Below are 19,061 nucleotides of genomic sequence, written 5' to 3' on the forward strand. Positions count from 1 at the left end.
AACTATTCCATAGTTTCCATTCTTCTTTATTGAGTCATAGGAACCACCTCACTGTTAAGTGGGGTCATAGTGAACAAAGTCAGAGTGACTGATGTGATGCTCAACCAAATCCTATGTCTTCGAGCGAACACAATGAGAGCAAACCTTATCCAGAGCTGGATGAGTCAACTTTGCTTGTAGCCCAAGCCAAGCTGTCGCGTGTGTTTGAAATCCGACCATTGGACATGTGTCGGTTCCTTAGTGACCCAGGGTCATTTCGGACATATCAGGTCGGGTTGCCACTTGGCTATAAATAGCCTACCCCCTACACCATAAATTGGTGGCTGCTTAGAGTTAGTGCACGTCTTTTGTCGTTTGAGAGCAACCCACCTCCGAAGCATTTGAGAGAGAGATCCTTGCGTGGACTAAGCCAAAAACACCCAGAGCCAAAGAGTGTTAGGCACCACTGAAGTCTTTATGTCCGCGTTATTTGAAGACTTGTTACACTTGAGGACTGTGAATCCTCCAGCCGGTTAGGCATCACGTTCTGAGCATCCAAGAGTCATTGTGGATTGCCGGTGAATGAAATCTGTGAAGGTTTGGAAGTCTACCTTGAAGACTTACCAGACTGGGCAAGGACTGGGTGTCCTTAGCTCAAGGGGAATAAGGTGAAGACACGGTCTTCTGAGTTCAATCTAAGCCTCCCTAACTAGACGTACAGTTGTCACAACAACTGGAACTGGTCTACCAAATCCTTGTCTTCACCAAGCAACTGGTTCTATCCCCTATTCTCATTACTCTTCAGTTTGTCTTCGTGAAGTCATTGCCTGCTTGCCTGATTCATTTGACTTCACTGTGTGAAGACTTTTATCTGTTTGGCTTTGTACTATCTTCCATTCTGATCTTGTCTACCTAGTTGCAGTTAGTCTCCGTGCTTTCACTATATTGTATGCTTGACTAATGCTTGCCTAGTGTAGTTTTCATTCCACTGCTTACTATATAGGTTTAGTTTACTTGTTTGTCTTCAAAGTCACCGTGTTTTGAAGACTTTCATAAAAATCACCTATTCACCCCCCTCTAGTCGATAATTAACACTTTCAATTGGTATCAGAGAAAGGTACTCCCTTGTTCCGTGTGATTCTGTTTAACCACCTGGAGTTTTAGCTATGCCGACTACAGGGATAATCAAGGTCTCCGCTACGTGCCCCGTCTTTGATGGCACTGACTATCCCTACTAGAAGAACAAGATGTGCATGCATCTTGAAGCCATTGATGTCGATCTCTGGTATGTCGTCAAGACCGGCGTTCCCAAAGTCGGTGAAGGTGTCACCGCTGCTGATGTCAAGAGATTTGCACAATTGGACTCAACCGCCAATAACATCATCTGTGGTCATCTGACCAAAGGGCATTATGGCTGTGTGAGTGCACCGGAAACTGCAAAAATGGTCTGGGACTGGCTGTCCAAGGTCAACGAAGGCGTCTCAACTCAGAGAGACTCAAGAATTGATGTTCGTCGCAATCTCTTCAACTGCTTCAAGACAAATGACAATGAGAATGTCCAGCTCATGTTCGATCGCTTGACTGATATCACCAATGAGCTTTGTGCTCTCGGCACCACTGAGATCACCAAGCATGAGATCGTGAAGAAGATTCTGAGATCACTTGACAGCTCATTTGACACCTTAGCCCTGATGATACAAGAATGCCCTAACTTCAAAGATCTCGATCCATATGACATACTTGAGAGGCTCAACACACATGAGTTCTAGCTATCTGAGAAGCGTGATATCTTATGGTCCCAACTATGGCCGAACCCGTGCCCTGAAGGCAAAAGATGTTTCCTCATCTGAAGAAGAATCTGACTGTAGCTCTGGTGATCCTGAAGAGCTTGGCAAAGAGCTTGCAATGCTTGTGAGGAAGTTCCAAAAGTTCTCCAAGAAGAATCGGTTCAACAAGTCTTCAAGATCTAGCTGAAAGAACGATGAGGCTTCATCACGTGACTACAAGAAGAGAACTTGCCACAAATGCAAGAAGACTGCCCACTACATCTCCGAGTGTCCTCAGTGGGACAAGGAATCGAAGAAGAAGAAGAAGAGCAAGGAATATGATTCTGATGACAAGAAAAAGAAGAAATCGTCAAAATCTTCTTCAAAGTCTTTCGTCAAAGTCTTCATCTCACAAGAAGACCTCATCAAGCAAGGCTCGTGCATTTATTGGCAAGGAGATGGATTCAGAGGAGGAGTCTGCCTCTGAGGAGGCAGTGGTGGAGTCCCAGGAGGAGTCTGATTCAGGCGTGGCAAGCCTGGCTCTGGCGTCAGCTTTCGTCGCCAAGTCCATTCAACACTGAAGACAATGGTCATGATGTTGAAGCCAAAGCTGATGATGACGGCAACTCTGCTTGAGCCTACTACTTCATGGCACGTGGTGCCAAGGTAACCTCATGCGATGCCTATTTTCAAACCTCTAGTGAAGATGACTCTGAATGTGAATCCAAACCTAGATATAAGACACTTGCTAAAATTGTGACTGAGTAACAAACTGATATGGAACATATTCAAAAGCTGCTAGACAAAAGCGATGACCTGTTGGACGCGGAAATGAATCGAACTCAGTCCTTAATCAAAGATATTAAAAGTCTTCGTGTTAAGTATGAAGAACTGAAAGTCGTCATGAAACTCTCTCAGCCTCTCATGAGAAGCTTCCCTACGTTTATCTTCAAAGGAAGCATGACCTTGAGAAACTGAGAGTGTCTCATGAAGATCTTCAAAAAGAGAACGATTCACTACTCGCCCAACAGATCAGTTCCGCTCAGGTAAAAAAAATTTCCACCATGCTTAAAGGTGTCTTGAGCGTGATAATGATGTCTCTGTTGCTGGATGTTCCACTACTTCTGATGTTGCGATATCTTCAACTGCTGATGTGGTAAGTAACTCCTCTACTGAGGATGCCACTACTATTGCTGAGGAGAATGCTAGGTTGAAGACATTGCCTTAGACTGGCATGTACAAAAGCCTCGAAGGGCATCAGACTCTGTGTGATGTACTCAAGAAACATATTCTTAACTGAAACCCTAGGAAAGAGTGTGTTGGTTTCGAGAGGAAAATGAATGTTGATAGTTCATACTGGACGCCTGAGCAGTGCCCCAAAACCACCTGGGTTGCTGCTAAGGATCCTTCAGTGGACCCACCCACTTTATCTGGCTTCACTTGTGCTAACACAATTGTCATTGATGAATCCTTTGATGCCAATTATAAATTGTTTAAGAATCATAATGGTGATGTGTTTGCTAGGTACATTGGTACTAATTGCAGGAATGAGTCACCTCAGAAGAAGATCTGGGTGCCCAAAAGTTGTATTGAGAAGCTTCCCATGAATGTCGTCATGACACCACCTGGGAAGAAGACAAATCACAGACCAAAGGCGTCATATGGCCCAAAGGCTTCATACAGACAAAGGACCACTCATGGTCACCCTAACACCAATGTTTTGCAGTCAAACCATTATGAGACTCATGAATATGAGCGGGTTTCCTCTAACCGCTATGCTCATAAAACTAAGAACTTTTCTGCATATTCATATGAGTATTGTTCTCCTCCTGCGAAGCTATTTGCTAGGGCTCCCAAGCCAAAGTTCTCAGATGCTGCACTTAGACTCATTGCTTCTAAGCCACCCCTAAAGATGTGGGTGGTTAAAAAGAATTAACTTCTCTTGCAGGGAAAGGTCTCCAGCCGGAAATCAAAGACTTTTGATGCCAATGCTGGAGACCTAAAACATCTTGTGGGACGCAAGATAAAATGCCCCAATGGTCTTACCATGTATTTCATCCGAGGGTTGCTTGACGAGCATCCTATCATGCCTAACCAGAATCTAAACTTTGATAATATGCTTGTTCGCTACATGTTTCTGCTTCACAATACTCTTGGTGAAGCCTATGTGATGTAGGGAGGAACCCTATGTGGACGATCTTTCATGTTTGGAGTGGATACTACGGGGGAACACGAAGAACACGTGGAAGCACAAAGGGGAAACACGGGGAAAACGAGAGAGAGAATCACCAAACCGACATAGAATCAATCACACGAGTGCTAGATCACCGACAACATAGAGTGACATATGATCCACAATCAACAAAGGTAAGGATACAAAGGAACAGTTCTTCTCTATACGGAGGTCTTGATGGTCTTCCCGAGAAAGGGGTCTTGAATTCGCTTGGGGGATCTTCTCCGAAGAGGTCCTGAGCTCCGAGGAGAAGTAACCAAGTGGATGAGCAAGGCTCTCACACAAAATATGAGCTAATACTATGCTAACCCTCACTAGGAGGTGGGGGCGTCCTATTTATAGTCTTAGTGCAAATGGAAGTCAAAGTGAAGGGACACAAGGGCTCCAGCCCGCAAGTGCGGTCACTCGGGTGCCGGACGTCTGGAAGACATCGAACGTCCGGAGGCTCGGGACGGTCCGGACATCCGGCAGGGCTCGGACGTCCGTAGATTCGGCTCTGTCTTGGTTGCGTCGGACGTCCGGAGAGGGTCGGTCGTCCGGAGCTTCTGGATGGACCGGACGTCCGTAGGCTGTCGGTCGTCCGTAGTTTTGGCTCGGGTGCTTGTTGCCCGGTCGACCGGGGCGTCTCGGACTTCTATAGATTTGGTTCGGGTGGCCAGGTACCGGACGTCCGGAGGGCTCGGTCGTCCGTGTCCTGGGACTCGTCGGACGTCCGGACTTGGTCGGTCGTCCGACGCCTGTAGCTTCCGCGGCAGCTCTTCTTGTCCATCATGCTTGGGGTCCTCGCCGTCTTGGCTCTTGTATGTAGCTGTTCCGTGGCTCGCTTCCAGGCACCTGATCACACACAGAGTTTCTGAATGAGGTAGTAGCCATGTCTCGCGAGTAGGAAGAGGGAGTTCGGAGAGGAGCGAGTTCACCTTATCTTCAATAGCCTTAGCTCGGGCTCGTGTCATGGGTCCAAGTGGTGTTGAGGGAGATCTAGACACGTCCATTGGGATGAGCGAGGGATGCTCTGCATCATCTCCCCCCTTGTGAAAGATCCGACCTCGGATCGAAATCCTCATCACCATGGTACGGGGAAAGATCGGAGACGTTGAAGATGTCACTCACGTTGTACTTGTCGTGTGGGAGATCGATCTTGTAAGCATTGTTGTTGTAGCGTGCTAGAACCTTGAAAGGTCCGTCGGCTCGAGGGAGAAGCTTGGACTTGCGTTCGTTGGGGAAGCGGTCCTTGCGAAGGTGTAGCCACACTAGGTCTCCAATGTAGAATATCATGGGGTGCTTGTTGACGTTGAGCTTGGTCGTGAGGCGTTGTACTTGGCGCTCTATGGTGTGCCTTGTATCTTCATGCATCTTCTTGATGTAGCTTGCACGGGCACTTGCGTCGAGGTTGGTGCGCTCTTGTAGAGGAAGAGGGAGAATGTCCAAAGGGGACAACGAGTTGAAGCCGTAGATGACCTCAAAGGGGGACTTGCCGGTTGTTGAATGTATTGCACGGTTGTAGGCGTACTCGGCGATTGGTAGGCACGCCTCCCACTCCTTGATGTTCCTCTTGATCAACATGCGAAGTAGAGTGGAGAGTGTACGGTTCGTCACCTCCGTTTGGCCGTCGGTTTGAGGATGGTATGCCGAAGAGAACAATAGCTTGATGCCTAGCTTGGCACATAGGGTCTTCCAAAAGTAACTCAAGGACTTGACGTCGTGGTCTGAGACAATTGTCTTTGGCACTCCATGAAGTCGCAAGATTTCCCTACAAAATAGATTAGCAATATGTGAAGCATCGTCTATCTTGTTGCAAGGAATGAAATGTGCCATCTTAGAAAATCTGTCCACAACAACAAAGACGGAATCCTTGCCATTTTGAGTTCTATGCAAACCAAGTATAAAATCCATGCTAATGTCTTCCCAAGGTTGATAAGGAATAGGAAGTGGCATGTAAAGACCATGGGATTGAGCTTTATACTTAGCTTTGCGACATGTAGAGCACCGGTTGGTGAAGCATGAGACGTCACAGAACATCTTGGGCCAAAAGTAGTTCTTGGAGAGCGTGGTGAATGTCTTGTCACGTCCAAAGTGTCCCATGAGTCCGCCTCCATGAGCCTCTTGCAAAAGGAGTAAACGAAGAGAAGACTCGGGAATGCAAAGTTTGTTAGCTCTCATAAGATAATCATCCTTTATGTAGTATCGTTCCCAAGACGTGTGCGTCAAACACTTAGCATAAGGAGTAGAAAAAGAAGGATCATGCTCATACAAGTCTTTTATATGCTCAAAACCAATAACATTCAACTCAAGTTGAGTGACAAGTGTGCATATGCGTGAAAGTGCATCCGCAACAACATTTTCTTTACCCTTAATGTACTTGATCACATATGGGAAAGATTCAATAAATTCACTCCATTTGGCATGACGCTTGTTCAACTTAGTTTGGCCTTTTAAGTACTTAAGCGTTTCATGATCGGTATGGATGACAAATTCATGAGGTCTAAGGTAATGTTCCCAAACATGTAGCACACGCACTAAAGCATACAATTCTTTGTCATAGATGGGATAGTTAAGTTGAGCACCGGAGAGTTTTTCACTAAAATAAGCAATGGCTCGTTTTTCTTGCATCAAAACTCCGCCAATTCCGGTACCACTTGCATCACAATGAACCTCAAAAGTTTTCTCAAAGTTGGGCAAAGCAAGAATCGGAGCATGAGTAAGCAAAGACTTGAGCTCATCAAAAGCGGTGGATTGCAAAGATCCCCAAACAAAAGGTGCATTCTTCTTACTCAAGGCATGCAAAGGAGCGGCAATTGTGCTAAAGTTTTTCACAAAGCGGCGATAAAATCCTGCAAGGCCAAGAAAACTACGCACTTGTTGCAAATTGGTGGGTTGGGGCCAAGTTTTAATTGCTTTAATCTTAGTTTCATCAACATGGACACCCTTGGAAGAGACAACAAAACCCAAGAAAACCACTTTGTCAACGCCAAAAGTGCATTTTTTCAAGTTCGCATAAAGGCTTTCCTTGCGGAGGGTTGCAACACAGATTTAACATGATTAATGTGTTCTTTCATGGTTTTGCTAAACACAAGGATATCATCAAAGTAAACCACAACGAAGACTCCAATGTAAGGTCTAAGCACATGATGCATAAGACGCACGAAAGTTCCGGGTGCTTCCGACAAACCCATAGGCATCACTAACCACTCATATAAGCCAAATTTTGTTTTGAAAGCGGTTTTCCATTCATCACCTTCTTGAATGCGGATTTGATAATAGCCACTTTTAAGATCTATTTTTGAGAAAAAGTTGGCTCCACTAAGTTCATCAAGCATATCATCTAAGCGAGGAATGGGATGCCTATATCGAACGGTAATGGCATTTATGGGTCTGCAATCGGAACACAAGCGGAAACTTCCATCGGGCTTAGGCACAAGTATAACGGGAACGGCAAGGGCTTAAGCTTTCACGTACATGACCGTTGTCGATGAGTTGTTGTACTTGCCGTTGAATCTCCTTGGTTTCTTCGGGATTGACACGGTATGGAGCTTTGTTTGGAAGTGGCGCTCCGGGGATGAGGTCGATTCGATGCTCAATGCCTCGTAGTGGCGGTAGACCCGGAGGTAGCTCATCGGGGAAAACATCTTTGAATTCCTGCAAAAGAGATTGAAACACTAAAGGTAACTCGTGAGAGGTGTTAGTTGTTGGCTCTCCATCTTTGCACACAAGGACGAAGTGCATCACACTCGATGGGTTCTCACACACTTCTCTTATCTCACTTTTGGTGGCAAATAGGATGAGGTTTTTCTCTCTAGGCGAAGAGGCGCTCAAATTTGGCTTGTGGCTCTCACTCACTTTTGGGTGTGTCACTTTTTCACTCTTCTCTCCATGCTTGGTGGCTTGCTTGTCGGCTATCACTTGACTAGGAGACATAGGTCGTAGCACATATTCCTTCCCTTTCATTTTGAAGCTATAGTGATTGGTGCACCCATTGTGGATGACACCACGGTCGAATTGCCATGGTCGACCAAGAAGTAGGTGGCAAACGGTCATTGGGACCACATCACACTCCAAAGTGTCTTCATAAGCACCAATTTTGAAGGAGACTTGGACCGTATGCTCGACTCGTATAGTGCCGGAGTCACTTAGCCATTGAACCTTGTAGGGGTGCGGGTGCTTCCTCTTGACCAATTGAAGCTTGGAACATAGTTCTTCACTTGCCAAGTTGTGGCAACTACCTCCATCGATGATGACCTTGACGGACCTTCCATTGATGCCGGCCTTAGTGTGGAAGATGTGGCATCGTTGGTCTTCTTCTTGTTGATGTTGAAGTGTCAAGACTTTGGAGACAACGAGAGCGGGGCTCGAATCCTCATCACAAAAGACTTGATCATCTTCATCCTCGTTCACGCGCCGGTGCATGGCCACTTGCTCAAGGGCTTCCATCTCCTCTTCACTCATTGAGTCATATGTGCCGTCGTCGTTGAGGATCATGGTGCGCTTGTTCGTGCATTGGAAGGACTTGTGGCCTCGGCCGCCGCAAGTGAAACACTTGAAGGAGCTTGTTTTGACGGTCTCATCGGTTGGAGTAGATGATGACGCACGCGGCTTGAAGTTGCTTGTAGTAGGAGGAAGACGACTTGAACTTGCCGAAGTTTTCTTGTAACTTGACTTGTCGTCGTTGCTTGGAGAAGGTTTGGTTGATGTAGATGTTGAAGGAGTCGTTGAAGCTTGGGTGTTGGAGAAACCGTAGGTCTTGGATGAGTACTTGGCGTACTTGAAGTCATCTTGCACTTGACGTTCCGCCTTGGTTGCTTGATGTACGAGCTCAATGAGGTTGGAATAGGGTTGGAAGTCGGCAATCTTCTTGATGGGATGATTGAGTCCATTCAAGAAACGTGCCATTGTTTGCTCATCATCTTCCGTGACATTGGCTCGAATCATGGCTATCTCCATTTCCTTGTAGTATTCTTCAACACTCTTTGTTCCTTGCTTGAGGAGTTGTAGCTTCTTGAAGAGATCGCGGTTGTAGTAGGTTGGCACAAAACGTGCTCGCATGACATCCTTCATTTGAGCCCAAGTGGTGATTGGTGGTTCACCTCTTGCTTGACGGTGTTCAAGTACTTGTTCCCACCATATGAGCACATAATCTTGGAACTCAAGTGATGCCATAGCGATCTTCTTCTCTTCCTCATAGTTGTGCAAGCGGAAAATTTTGTCGACCTTCAATGCCCATGAGAGGTACTCTTCCGGATCATTGCTTCCATTGAACTTGGGCATTGTGAACTTGAGCTTGCCATAGCGTTGCTCTTCATTGTGTTGTTGGCGATGGTGATGGTGACGTCCTTGACGTGGAGGATAGTCATCCTCATGTTGCTCTTGGCGCGGAGGAAGTCCATGATCAACTTGCTCTTGTTGAACTTGAGGTTGAGGTGGAGCTTGACGAGCTTGTGGAGGACCTTGTGGAGCTTGACGTTGCACACGCGGTTGGTAGTTCCTCTCTTGGATTTCTTCTCGAAGGGCTTCCTCTTGATTGCGCCGCTCGTGATTGCGGTTGGCAATGGCTCGGCTTGAATCTCGAAGGGCACGTTGCGCCTCAAGAGCTTGCGCTTCACGTTGTTGTTGTTGAAGACGTTGAGCCTCGGCGTCTTGTTCCTCTTGGTGTAGACGTGCTCGTTCTTCTTCTTGGCGCCTTAGTCGTTGCCTTTCTTGAGCTTGAGCAAAAACGACTTGGTTTGATTGAGGACGAGGGATTTGCTCATCGACTTGTTCTTGTGAATGCTTGTCATGTAGCGGGTTCCGAGATGCTTGTCGGTCTTGATGCGCAGCTCGACGAAGAGTGTTCGATGACGGTGTACTTGAGTCGGAGAAGGTGTCGTCGGAGTGTCGACTTGAGCGGCTCCGTCTTGAGGATGAAGAAGTGGAAGGACGCCGGTTCCTCATGAAGGCACGGATCTCATCCATTCTTGCATCATTCTCTTGCTTTTGAGCGTCGAATTTGTTGTCAAAGTAGTCCCTCATTGCTTGTTGCTCTTGGTGCAATGCCTTTTGAGCTCCAAATAGGTGGTTCTTGGTGACGAATGATGACATGTCGTCGTCGTTCTCGATGAGAGGTGGAGTGGTAGAAGAACTTGGCCTATCCATCATACCAAGCAAAATGTAAGTGGTAGAAGGAAAAGAACGTGTACCAAATGTACCTTGACCGAAGTTGAAGATGAATCAAGTTCACTCAAATGCGGACAATGAAATAGCACGGTTGGTACCAATTCTTGTCGGTTCTCACACCTACACACGTAAAAGCTTATGGTGGAGCTTGGTTAGGATGGTGGCACAAAATTTGATGCAATAGTAAGTGAGCTTCAATAATGTTGGAAAAGATTCACAAATTTGCAAATGCAACAAGTAGACCAAGCAAGTATGGGTACACGGAAACACACACGCAAATAGATAAATGGGATTGTGCAATCCAAAATTGAGCCAAAATGTGGAAACCACGAAATGCTCTTGTTGCACAATACTAGAGAGACGCTAGCACGATTGCACAATAGGCGGATACGCAAACTTGTGCACAACCTACTAGGCAAAAATGCAACTATCTCTATCCCAAGTATTCTATATGTATGATATTTAGGTGCTATGATCCAAGATGATCGGATATGACAATCTTAATGTTGTATGATGCTATGGTTCTTGCTTATAAGCTCTTTGCTTATCTTTCCTCTTTGCTTAAAAGCTTGGGTGGCTCTTTCACTTTTGAGCTCTTTTCTCATGCAAAACTCACGAACCAAGGTAGCAATTGTGTATGCTATGACAACTTTGTGACACACAAGTTGATCTCAAGATATGCACCACTATGGTATGATATGTATGCTATGTTGTATGATCACTAATGTGCACAAGTCGCGTTGTCTGCAATACTCAACCGCTAGTCTCGATGGGTAAGCTACGCAAAATGAGGCAATGTGGGTTATCAATGCAATTGCAAGTTATGACAAAGAGGTCGTCGAAGTTACCGTCCTTGGCGATGATGAGACCCTCGAGAAGTTGAGCCGTGGTGTTGATGAAGTCGAACCGTACCTAGGTAGCCGAAACACAAAAGGATACGGAAACCACAACCCAAACTCTCAAAGACCAAAACGTGTCAAAATCGACATAGGAGGTAGCGGGGCAGATGTTGGTGTATGTGGCTTTGGGAGTTGCGGTGGGGGGGGGACGAGAGGTCAGACTGATGAAATTCAGATTTCTCAGGGTTTCATGGACGTCCGGGCTTTTACGGTCGTCCGGTCATCGTCGAACGTCCGACCTTTTCTGGTCGTCCGGAGCCTGGGCGAAAATCGGGCTCGGGAAGATGAACTGCGAGAATTCCGGGGAAGAAGAAGATGGTGATGATGAAATCGAGTAGATTGGCTGATGGAAAAGGGTGGGGAGAGTGGGAGAAGCTAGATCCACACGTAGCAACACAAATCCATGGACCAAATCCAACAAAATCTCAACTCACCAACAAATCACAAAAAAAATGGGGCTATTTTTGGTGGGGAATTTTCGGATTCAGGACAAAAACATCAAAATCAAGCTAGAAAACACGGGGTAGGGGCTCCAAAACGTGATCAACGTGGCTCATGATACCAAGATGATGTAGGGCGGAACCCTATGTGGACGATCTTTCACGTTTGGAGTGGATCCTACGGGGGAACACGAAGAACACACGGAAGCACAAAGGGGAAACACGGGGAAAACGAGAGAGAGAATCACTAAACCGACATAGAATCAATCACACGAGTGCTAGATCACCGACAACATAGAGTGACATATGATCCACAATCAACAAAGGTAAGGATACAAAGGAACAGTTCTTCTCTGTACGGAGGTCTTGATGGTCTTCCCTAGAAAGGGGTCTTGAATCCGCTTGGGGGATCTTCTCCGAAGAGGTCCTGAGCTCCGAGGAGAAGTAACCAAGTGGATGAGCAAGGCTCTCACACAAAATATGAGCTAAACCTATGCTAACCCTCACTAGGAGGTGGGGGCGTCCTATTTATAGTCTTAGTGCAAATGGAAGTCAAAGTGAAGGGATACAAGGGCTCCAGCCCGCAGGTGCGGTCACTCAGGTGCCGGACGCCCGGAAGACATCGGACGTCCGGAGGCTCGGGACGGTCCGGACATCCGGTAGGGCTCGGATGTCCGTAGATTCGGCTCTGTCTTGGTTGCGTCGGACGTCCGGAGCTTCTGGATGGACCGGACGTCCATAGGCTGTCGGTCGTCCGTAGTTTTGGCTCGGGTGCTTGTCGCCCGGTTGTCCGGGGCGTCTCGGACTTCCGTAGATTTGGTTCGGGTGGCTAGGTACCGGATGTCCGGAGGGCTCGATCGTCCGTGTCCAGGGACTCATCGGACGTCCGGACTTGGTCGGTCGTCCGCTGCCTGTAGCTTCCGCGGTAGCTCTTCTTGTCCATCATGCTTGGGGTCCTCGCCGTCTTGTCTCTTGTATGTAGTTGTTCCGTGGCTCGCTTCCAGGCACCTGATCACACACAGAGTTTCCGAATGAGGTAGTAGCCATGTCTCACGAGTAGGAAGAGGGAGTTTAGAGAGGAGCGAGTTCACCTTATCTTCAATAGCCTTAGCTCGGGCTCGTGTCATGGGTCCAAGTGGTGTTGAGGGAGATGTAGACACGTCCATTGGGATGAGCGAGGGATGCTCCGCATCACTATGCCGCTAACTGCACTGTAGGGTACAACTCCGAAAGCCACTGAGTGGATCATGGACAGCGGTTGCACCAACCACATGACTGGTGATCAAAGTCTTCTTATGGATTCAACCCTACGTCCATCTACTAAAAGCCACATCACATTCGCTGACACTGGTAAAAGCAAGGTATTGGGTCTTGGTAGAGTTGCTATCTCAAAGGATCAACATATGGATAAAGTGATGCTTGTTGAATCCCTTGGATACAACTTAATGTCTGTGTCAATGCTCTGTGATCTGAACATGATTGTGATATTTGGAAAATATCGTTGTCTTGTGCTAATGGAATCTGACAAATCTCTAGTCTTAAAAGGCTATCGAAGAGGTGATCTGTATATGGTAGATTTCTCAGCAGGACCACAGCTTGCCGCATGTCTTCTAGCAAAGGCTTCAGAATGCTGGCTATGGCATCAACGACTAGGACATGTGGGCATGAGGAACATGTACACTCTCGCGAAGAAGAAGCACATCATTGGCATCGAGTGCATCAAGTTCAAGAAGGATCATCTATGTGGTGCCTGTGAAGCTGGGAAGAAGACTAGAGCCAAGCATCCCTCAAAGACAATCATGACTACCTCACGTCCCTTCGAGCTGCTTCACATGGAATTATTTGGCCCTACTCACTACTCTACCCTTACTACCACTGCACATCTCTATGGCTTCGTTGTTGTTGATGATTACTCAAGATACACCTGGGTACACATAATTCTTTATAAGACTAAAGTGCAGGATGTCTTTAGACGCTTCGCATATCAGGCCATGACGAACTATGACATCAAGATCAAGCACATCCAGAGTGACAATGGCACTAAGTTTAAGAATGCTGCCCTCGACATTTATCTTGATACTTTGGGCACACATGAGTTCTCTGCTCCTTACACACCTCAGCAGAATGGCATCGTGGAGCGCAAGAACAGAACACTCATTAAGATGGCATGGACGATGCTCGATGAATACAAGACTCCAAGAAAATTCTGGCCGGAAGCTATTGATACTGCATGCCACATCATCAATAGAGTATATCTTCATAAGTTCTTCAAGAAAACGTCTTATGAACTTCTGACTGGTAAGAAGCCAAATGTCAGTTACTTCAAAGTCTTTGGTGCTAGGTGCTGGATCAAGGACCCACATCACACGTCTAAATTCGCACCGAAAGCACATGAAGGTTTTATGCTTGGTTACGGAAAGGACTCGCACACCTACAGAGTCTTCAACCTCTTTCACTACAAAGTGGTTGAAACTGTAGATGTGCGGTTCGATGAAACTAATGGCTTGGAAAGAGAGCACTTGCCTAATGTGATAGATGAAGCAACACCAGGTGAAGCTATCAGGCTGATGGGTACTGGAGAACTCATGCCCCAAGCTGAGGATGAGATCATCATTTCTCCACCTAATCAACATGAAGACAATGCTTAGTCTGAAGCCAATGCTAAAGATGAAGTGAACAGTTAGTCTGATCAAAATCTTCGTCCAGCTCATCCTTGAGTCGCTAATGAAGTCCAGATTGAGAAGATTATTGATAGCATCAATGCTACTGGTCCTCTCACTCGATTAAGAGCTACACAACTAGCAAACTTCTACTGTCACTTTGCCTTTGTCTCTATATCCGAACCCAAGAAAGTTGAAGAAGCCTTCATGGAACCTGAATGGATTCAAGCTATGCAAGAAGAGCTTCAACAATTTGAGCTAAATGATGTCAGGGAGCTTGTAAAACGTCCTGATCCTCGCAAGCACAACATCATTGGCACGAAATGGATCTATCGCAACAAGTAAGATGAACTTGGACAAGTTGTCAGAAACAAGGCTCGCCTCGTCGCTCAAGGTTACACACAAGTGGAAGGAATCGACTTCGATGAAACCTTTGCTCCTGTGGCTAGGCTTGAAGCCATTCGCATACTGCTGGCCTATGCTAACCATCACAACATTCTCCTATACCAAATGGATGTGAAGAGTGCCTTTCTCAACGGCAAAATCGAAGAAGTGTATGTCGCTCAACCGCCTGGTTTTGAAGATCCTAAGCATCCTAATATGGTGTACAAGCTCAACAAGGCACTATATGGCGTCAAACAAGCACCTCACGCTTGGTACGACACACCCAAATAATTCCTGAAGAGCAAAGGCTTCAAACCTGGTTCTCTAGATCCCACTCTCTTCACGAAAACATATGGTGGTAAACTGTTTGTGTGTCAAATATATGTGGATGAAATCATCTTCGACTGCACTGATAAGAGATAAAGTGATGAGTTTGGATACATGATGCAAGAGCAATATCAGATTTCCATGATGGGAGAGCTGAAGTTCTTCCTTGGTCTTCAAACCTGTCAACAGCGCAATGGCATCTTCATATCACAAGAAAAATACCTCAAAGATTGCTTGAAAAAGTTTGGAATGCAAGACTGCGAAGGGTACACGACGCCAATGCCAACCAAAAGTCATCTTGGCCCTGACGACAATGGTAAAGAGTTTGATCAAAAGGTATACCGCTCCATGATTGGTTCTTCGCTATACTTATGTGCATCTAGGCCTGATATTATGCTTAGTGTTTGCATGTGTGTCCGATTCCAAGCGGCACCAAAGGAATCACATCACCTTGCTGTGAAGCGAATTCTTTGATATTTGGCTCGTAACCCCAACACTAGGATTGGGGTATCCAAAGGGTTCATCGTTTGATCTAGTTGGATACTCTGATGCTGATTATGCTGGTCACAAGGTTGATCGCAGGTCTACATCAGGCACATGTCACTTTCTTGGACGATCTCTTGTCTGCTGGTCTTCAAACAAGCAGAACTGTGTATCCCTCTCCACTGCTGAATCTGAATACATTGCTGCTGGATCTTGCTGTGCTCAGCTTCTCTGGATGAAGCAAACTCTCAAGGATTACAACATCAACATGAAGAATGTGCCACTCTTCCACGACAATGAAAGCGCCATCAAGACTGCCAAGAATCCAGTTCAGCACTGGAAGACAAAGCACATCGAGATTCGTCATCACTTTCTCAGAGATCATATCATCAAGGAAGACATCATTCACGTCAACACTGAAGAGAAACTGACAGATATCTTCACAAATCCCTTGGATGAGAAAAGGTTTTGCAAGCTATGGTGTGAGCTAAATTTCTTAGAATCCTCAAATGTCCAGTGAATGGACACACATCCTAACGCTTATGCATGTTGATGACTTAGATGTGAAACACACAAAGTAACATATCTCTTCAATTAATGAAGACTTATCCTCTAAGTGTGAATACATTAATGTGGGACTTGACTATGGAGCACCATGATAAATGTGCATCATGTCTTGGTCTAATACTTTCTATACGGTGGGTAACGCCACCACCACACTTTCTTGAAGATTTTCGTTTGGCGTCATTATTGCATTATCTTCGCATTCGGATTGTCTTCAACATTGATTTATCTTCGATATATATATATATATATATATATATATATATATATATATCTGTGTGTGTGTGTGTTCTGTCCTCTACATCATTCACTTATAGCTATGTCTTCATGTTGCTATTTTTCTGACCCAAGTGAATGTGATCGGACCTTAATCCCATCTGTGCTACTCCCTCAAATTCTTTCTGTCTAGTCATATGCATTCTATTGACACCTGTCGAATATCTTCACTGTGTCCTTGTCAGCTGAAGATACAGAGACACACATTTAAAACTGTTTTAATGCCTTATCTCTTGCATGAAAACCGGAGAAGCTGGAACGACCACCCGACAATCCAGGCGTGCGTGGGAACATGGTTCAACTCCTGATAAGTTGCATGCATGCCACGTGTCCTTCAGATGTGAATCACCAGGGGAACCTATGTAATTGCGCTACGCTGCCCTCCTCCTCCTTATAAATACTTGCCCCCCCCCCCCGCGGTCATTATCTCTTCTTCCACCTCGCCATCTCGCTCAAACCCTAGCGCCACCACTAGCCCATGTCGACGTTGGAGACGAAGCGCTTAGCTGCCGCGACTTCTTCGACTCCGTCCTCACGCCGACCGCGGACCTCGTCTTCTCTGCCGCCGCCGTAGGTGTCTTCCATCACCAAGTTAGGGCATGGGAGATTGGACTGCTCGGCATCCGTTCTGCCTCGTCCAGCAGTTCCATTGTGGTAAATAAAACTCAATTTTTACTGCCTTTTAGATCCGTCAAATCTGTCAACTTCACCCAGAAGTGGTTTCTTAACTTCCAAATCTGGATCTTTCTTTTTCTGCATCTCATATCTTGCAAAGTATGTTCACTTATGCTTCACAACTAGTTAGATTCTTGACTTTTACTTATTCTTGGATTTGTACAAATCTGGAACCAACTTCCTTCAGTAAGTGAATGTCTTCGCACTGTGAGGTCAATGTCTTCTAACTGATTTATCTTCAAAATCTTCTGAGAATGCATATGACCTCTTCACCTTCCCTCACATCTCTAATGCTATCCTAACATGTTCATGGGAGAATCCCTTGGTTCTCATAGTATGCATTCATTTGCAGAATTCTTACAGCGTCACATTGAATCTCCTAAAGCCAGTTCTTGTTTGACAAGTCGACGGAAGCCTTTCACTGTTCTGAAGCCAATCCATCTGAATCCAATGGCCACTGAAAAATCTACAGGGAAAGGCGGCAGGCAACGTCGTTGCAATACTGCTCTAGACCTGCCCCCAGATATGTATGAGCTCTACAAATCTGATCTTGAAGAGAGTTATACATGGCACAAGAACATGATCCAATGGATCCGAAGATATTGGGCTGAGCAGTGGTCCAAATACAAATTTGTGACACCTGAATATGCTGAGAAGAATGTCATCAAGCGCCCATGGGGTGATATTCTTTACAAAAACTTGGCACCGAAGACAAAGGTTGAAGCTATTGCTCAGAAGTTCTATCCATGCATGGTCCGATGAACTCAGCCAAAAGATGTCGACCCATCATCTCTTCAAGCGCAACTTCTAGTTTGCCAAGGATTTTGCCAAGCAGAACAAGAAGGAGTTTGGACTCGACTTCAACCCTAGTCCGTCTGCACCAAGGTCAGATGGTACACGTGAAGCCAATGAAAACAGAATTGGCCCCTTCACCAACTTTGACGGGCTTCTGTCGCACATTGCTACCCAGAGGGCCATAGTGGAGCAATCTGCTATAGATGCAGACTCTGGAGATGCTCCTTCACCACCGAAGCAGAAGAAAAAGTCTAAAGCTTCAAAGCCCTCTGCCGCTTCTGCTCCAAAAGCTTCGACGAGGAAGCCATTGAAAACTGCACCTCCTGAAGCTAGTGTGCAATCAGAAGATCTGTCTCGCGTGTCCAAGAGGACCAAGAAGCCAAATCCCAAGAAGGTTTCTGGGCAGTCTCTCACTCCAACTGCCATCCTGCGCAATGAGGAAAACATTATTGATCTGTCAAGTGATGAAGATCTTGCAGATGATGCTCTGGAACAGCTGATCAAGAGCATGCAGGAGGCTGAGATCTTCCAGGATTTGCCTCTATTTGATGCTGACATTTTGAACGACTTCATTGATGAATGGTTTGAGGACCAACGCATCAATCTTGATGATCTGTAGCTGCCAGTGGACATCAGTGTTGCCTTCCATGGAGCCATTGCAAATGAACTTGCCTTGGCTCAGAGAATTGTCGAGCTCAAGAACAAGATTGACCATGAGAAGGCACACTTCAAGAAGCACATGCACAAGCTCAGCATAGCTGATGTGCAAATCTTCAAGAAGATGATGAACGACCTCAAGGCTGAATTCAACACGAAGCATGAAGAAGCCAAAGGCTCAAGAGATCGCATGAAGTATTATGCGCAGAAATGTATGCAAGCACACAATGAAGCTGAAAAGAGAAAGGCTCTTGGGCGTCCTGGCATCGACCCCAGGATGGCCGCCAAGAAAAGCAAGAAGCCTGCAGAAGCTAATCCCAATGCTCCATGGCAGGGACAACCAAGCATTGTCTTCCCTTCCAACATGACTGGCTCGAAGCCAAAGGTCCCCTCTGCAGCTTCAGAACTCAAGAAGACTAGGCAAGATGAAGCCGAAGCCAGGAAGAGGAAGCTCAAAGATACATCTAATGATGCTCCCTCCAAGAAGAATTTGAAGACCAAGGCTTCAAAGTCTTCAAGAAAAGAGTGTGCTACTGCCCCAGAGCCCCTTGTTGTTGAACCCATCTCTGTTGCCTTACCTGCCTCTGCCAACCGTGAGCGCCGTCTTGTAGTCCATGAGACTGCTTCCACAGAGGCTCAAAAAATGAAGAAGTTCTAGCTGCTGACCCCAACGTCGCTGAAGACATTGGTCGTGGAGACAATGTAAATGATGATGAAGTCCTTCCTCAGCTTGAACCAACACCCATGGTATCATCGCCTGCTCCGACGAGCAATGA

The sequence above is a fragment of the Triticum aestivum genome, chromosome 2B (assembly GCF_018294505.1).
Source record: "Triticum aestivum cultivar Chinese Spring chromosome 2B, IWGSC CS RefSeq v2.1, whole genome shotgun sequence".
Classification (NCBI taxonomy): domain Eukaryota; kingdom Viridiplantae; phylum Streptophyta; class Magnoliopsida; order Poales; family Poaceae; genus Triticum; species Triticum aestivum.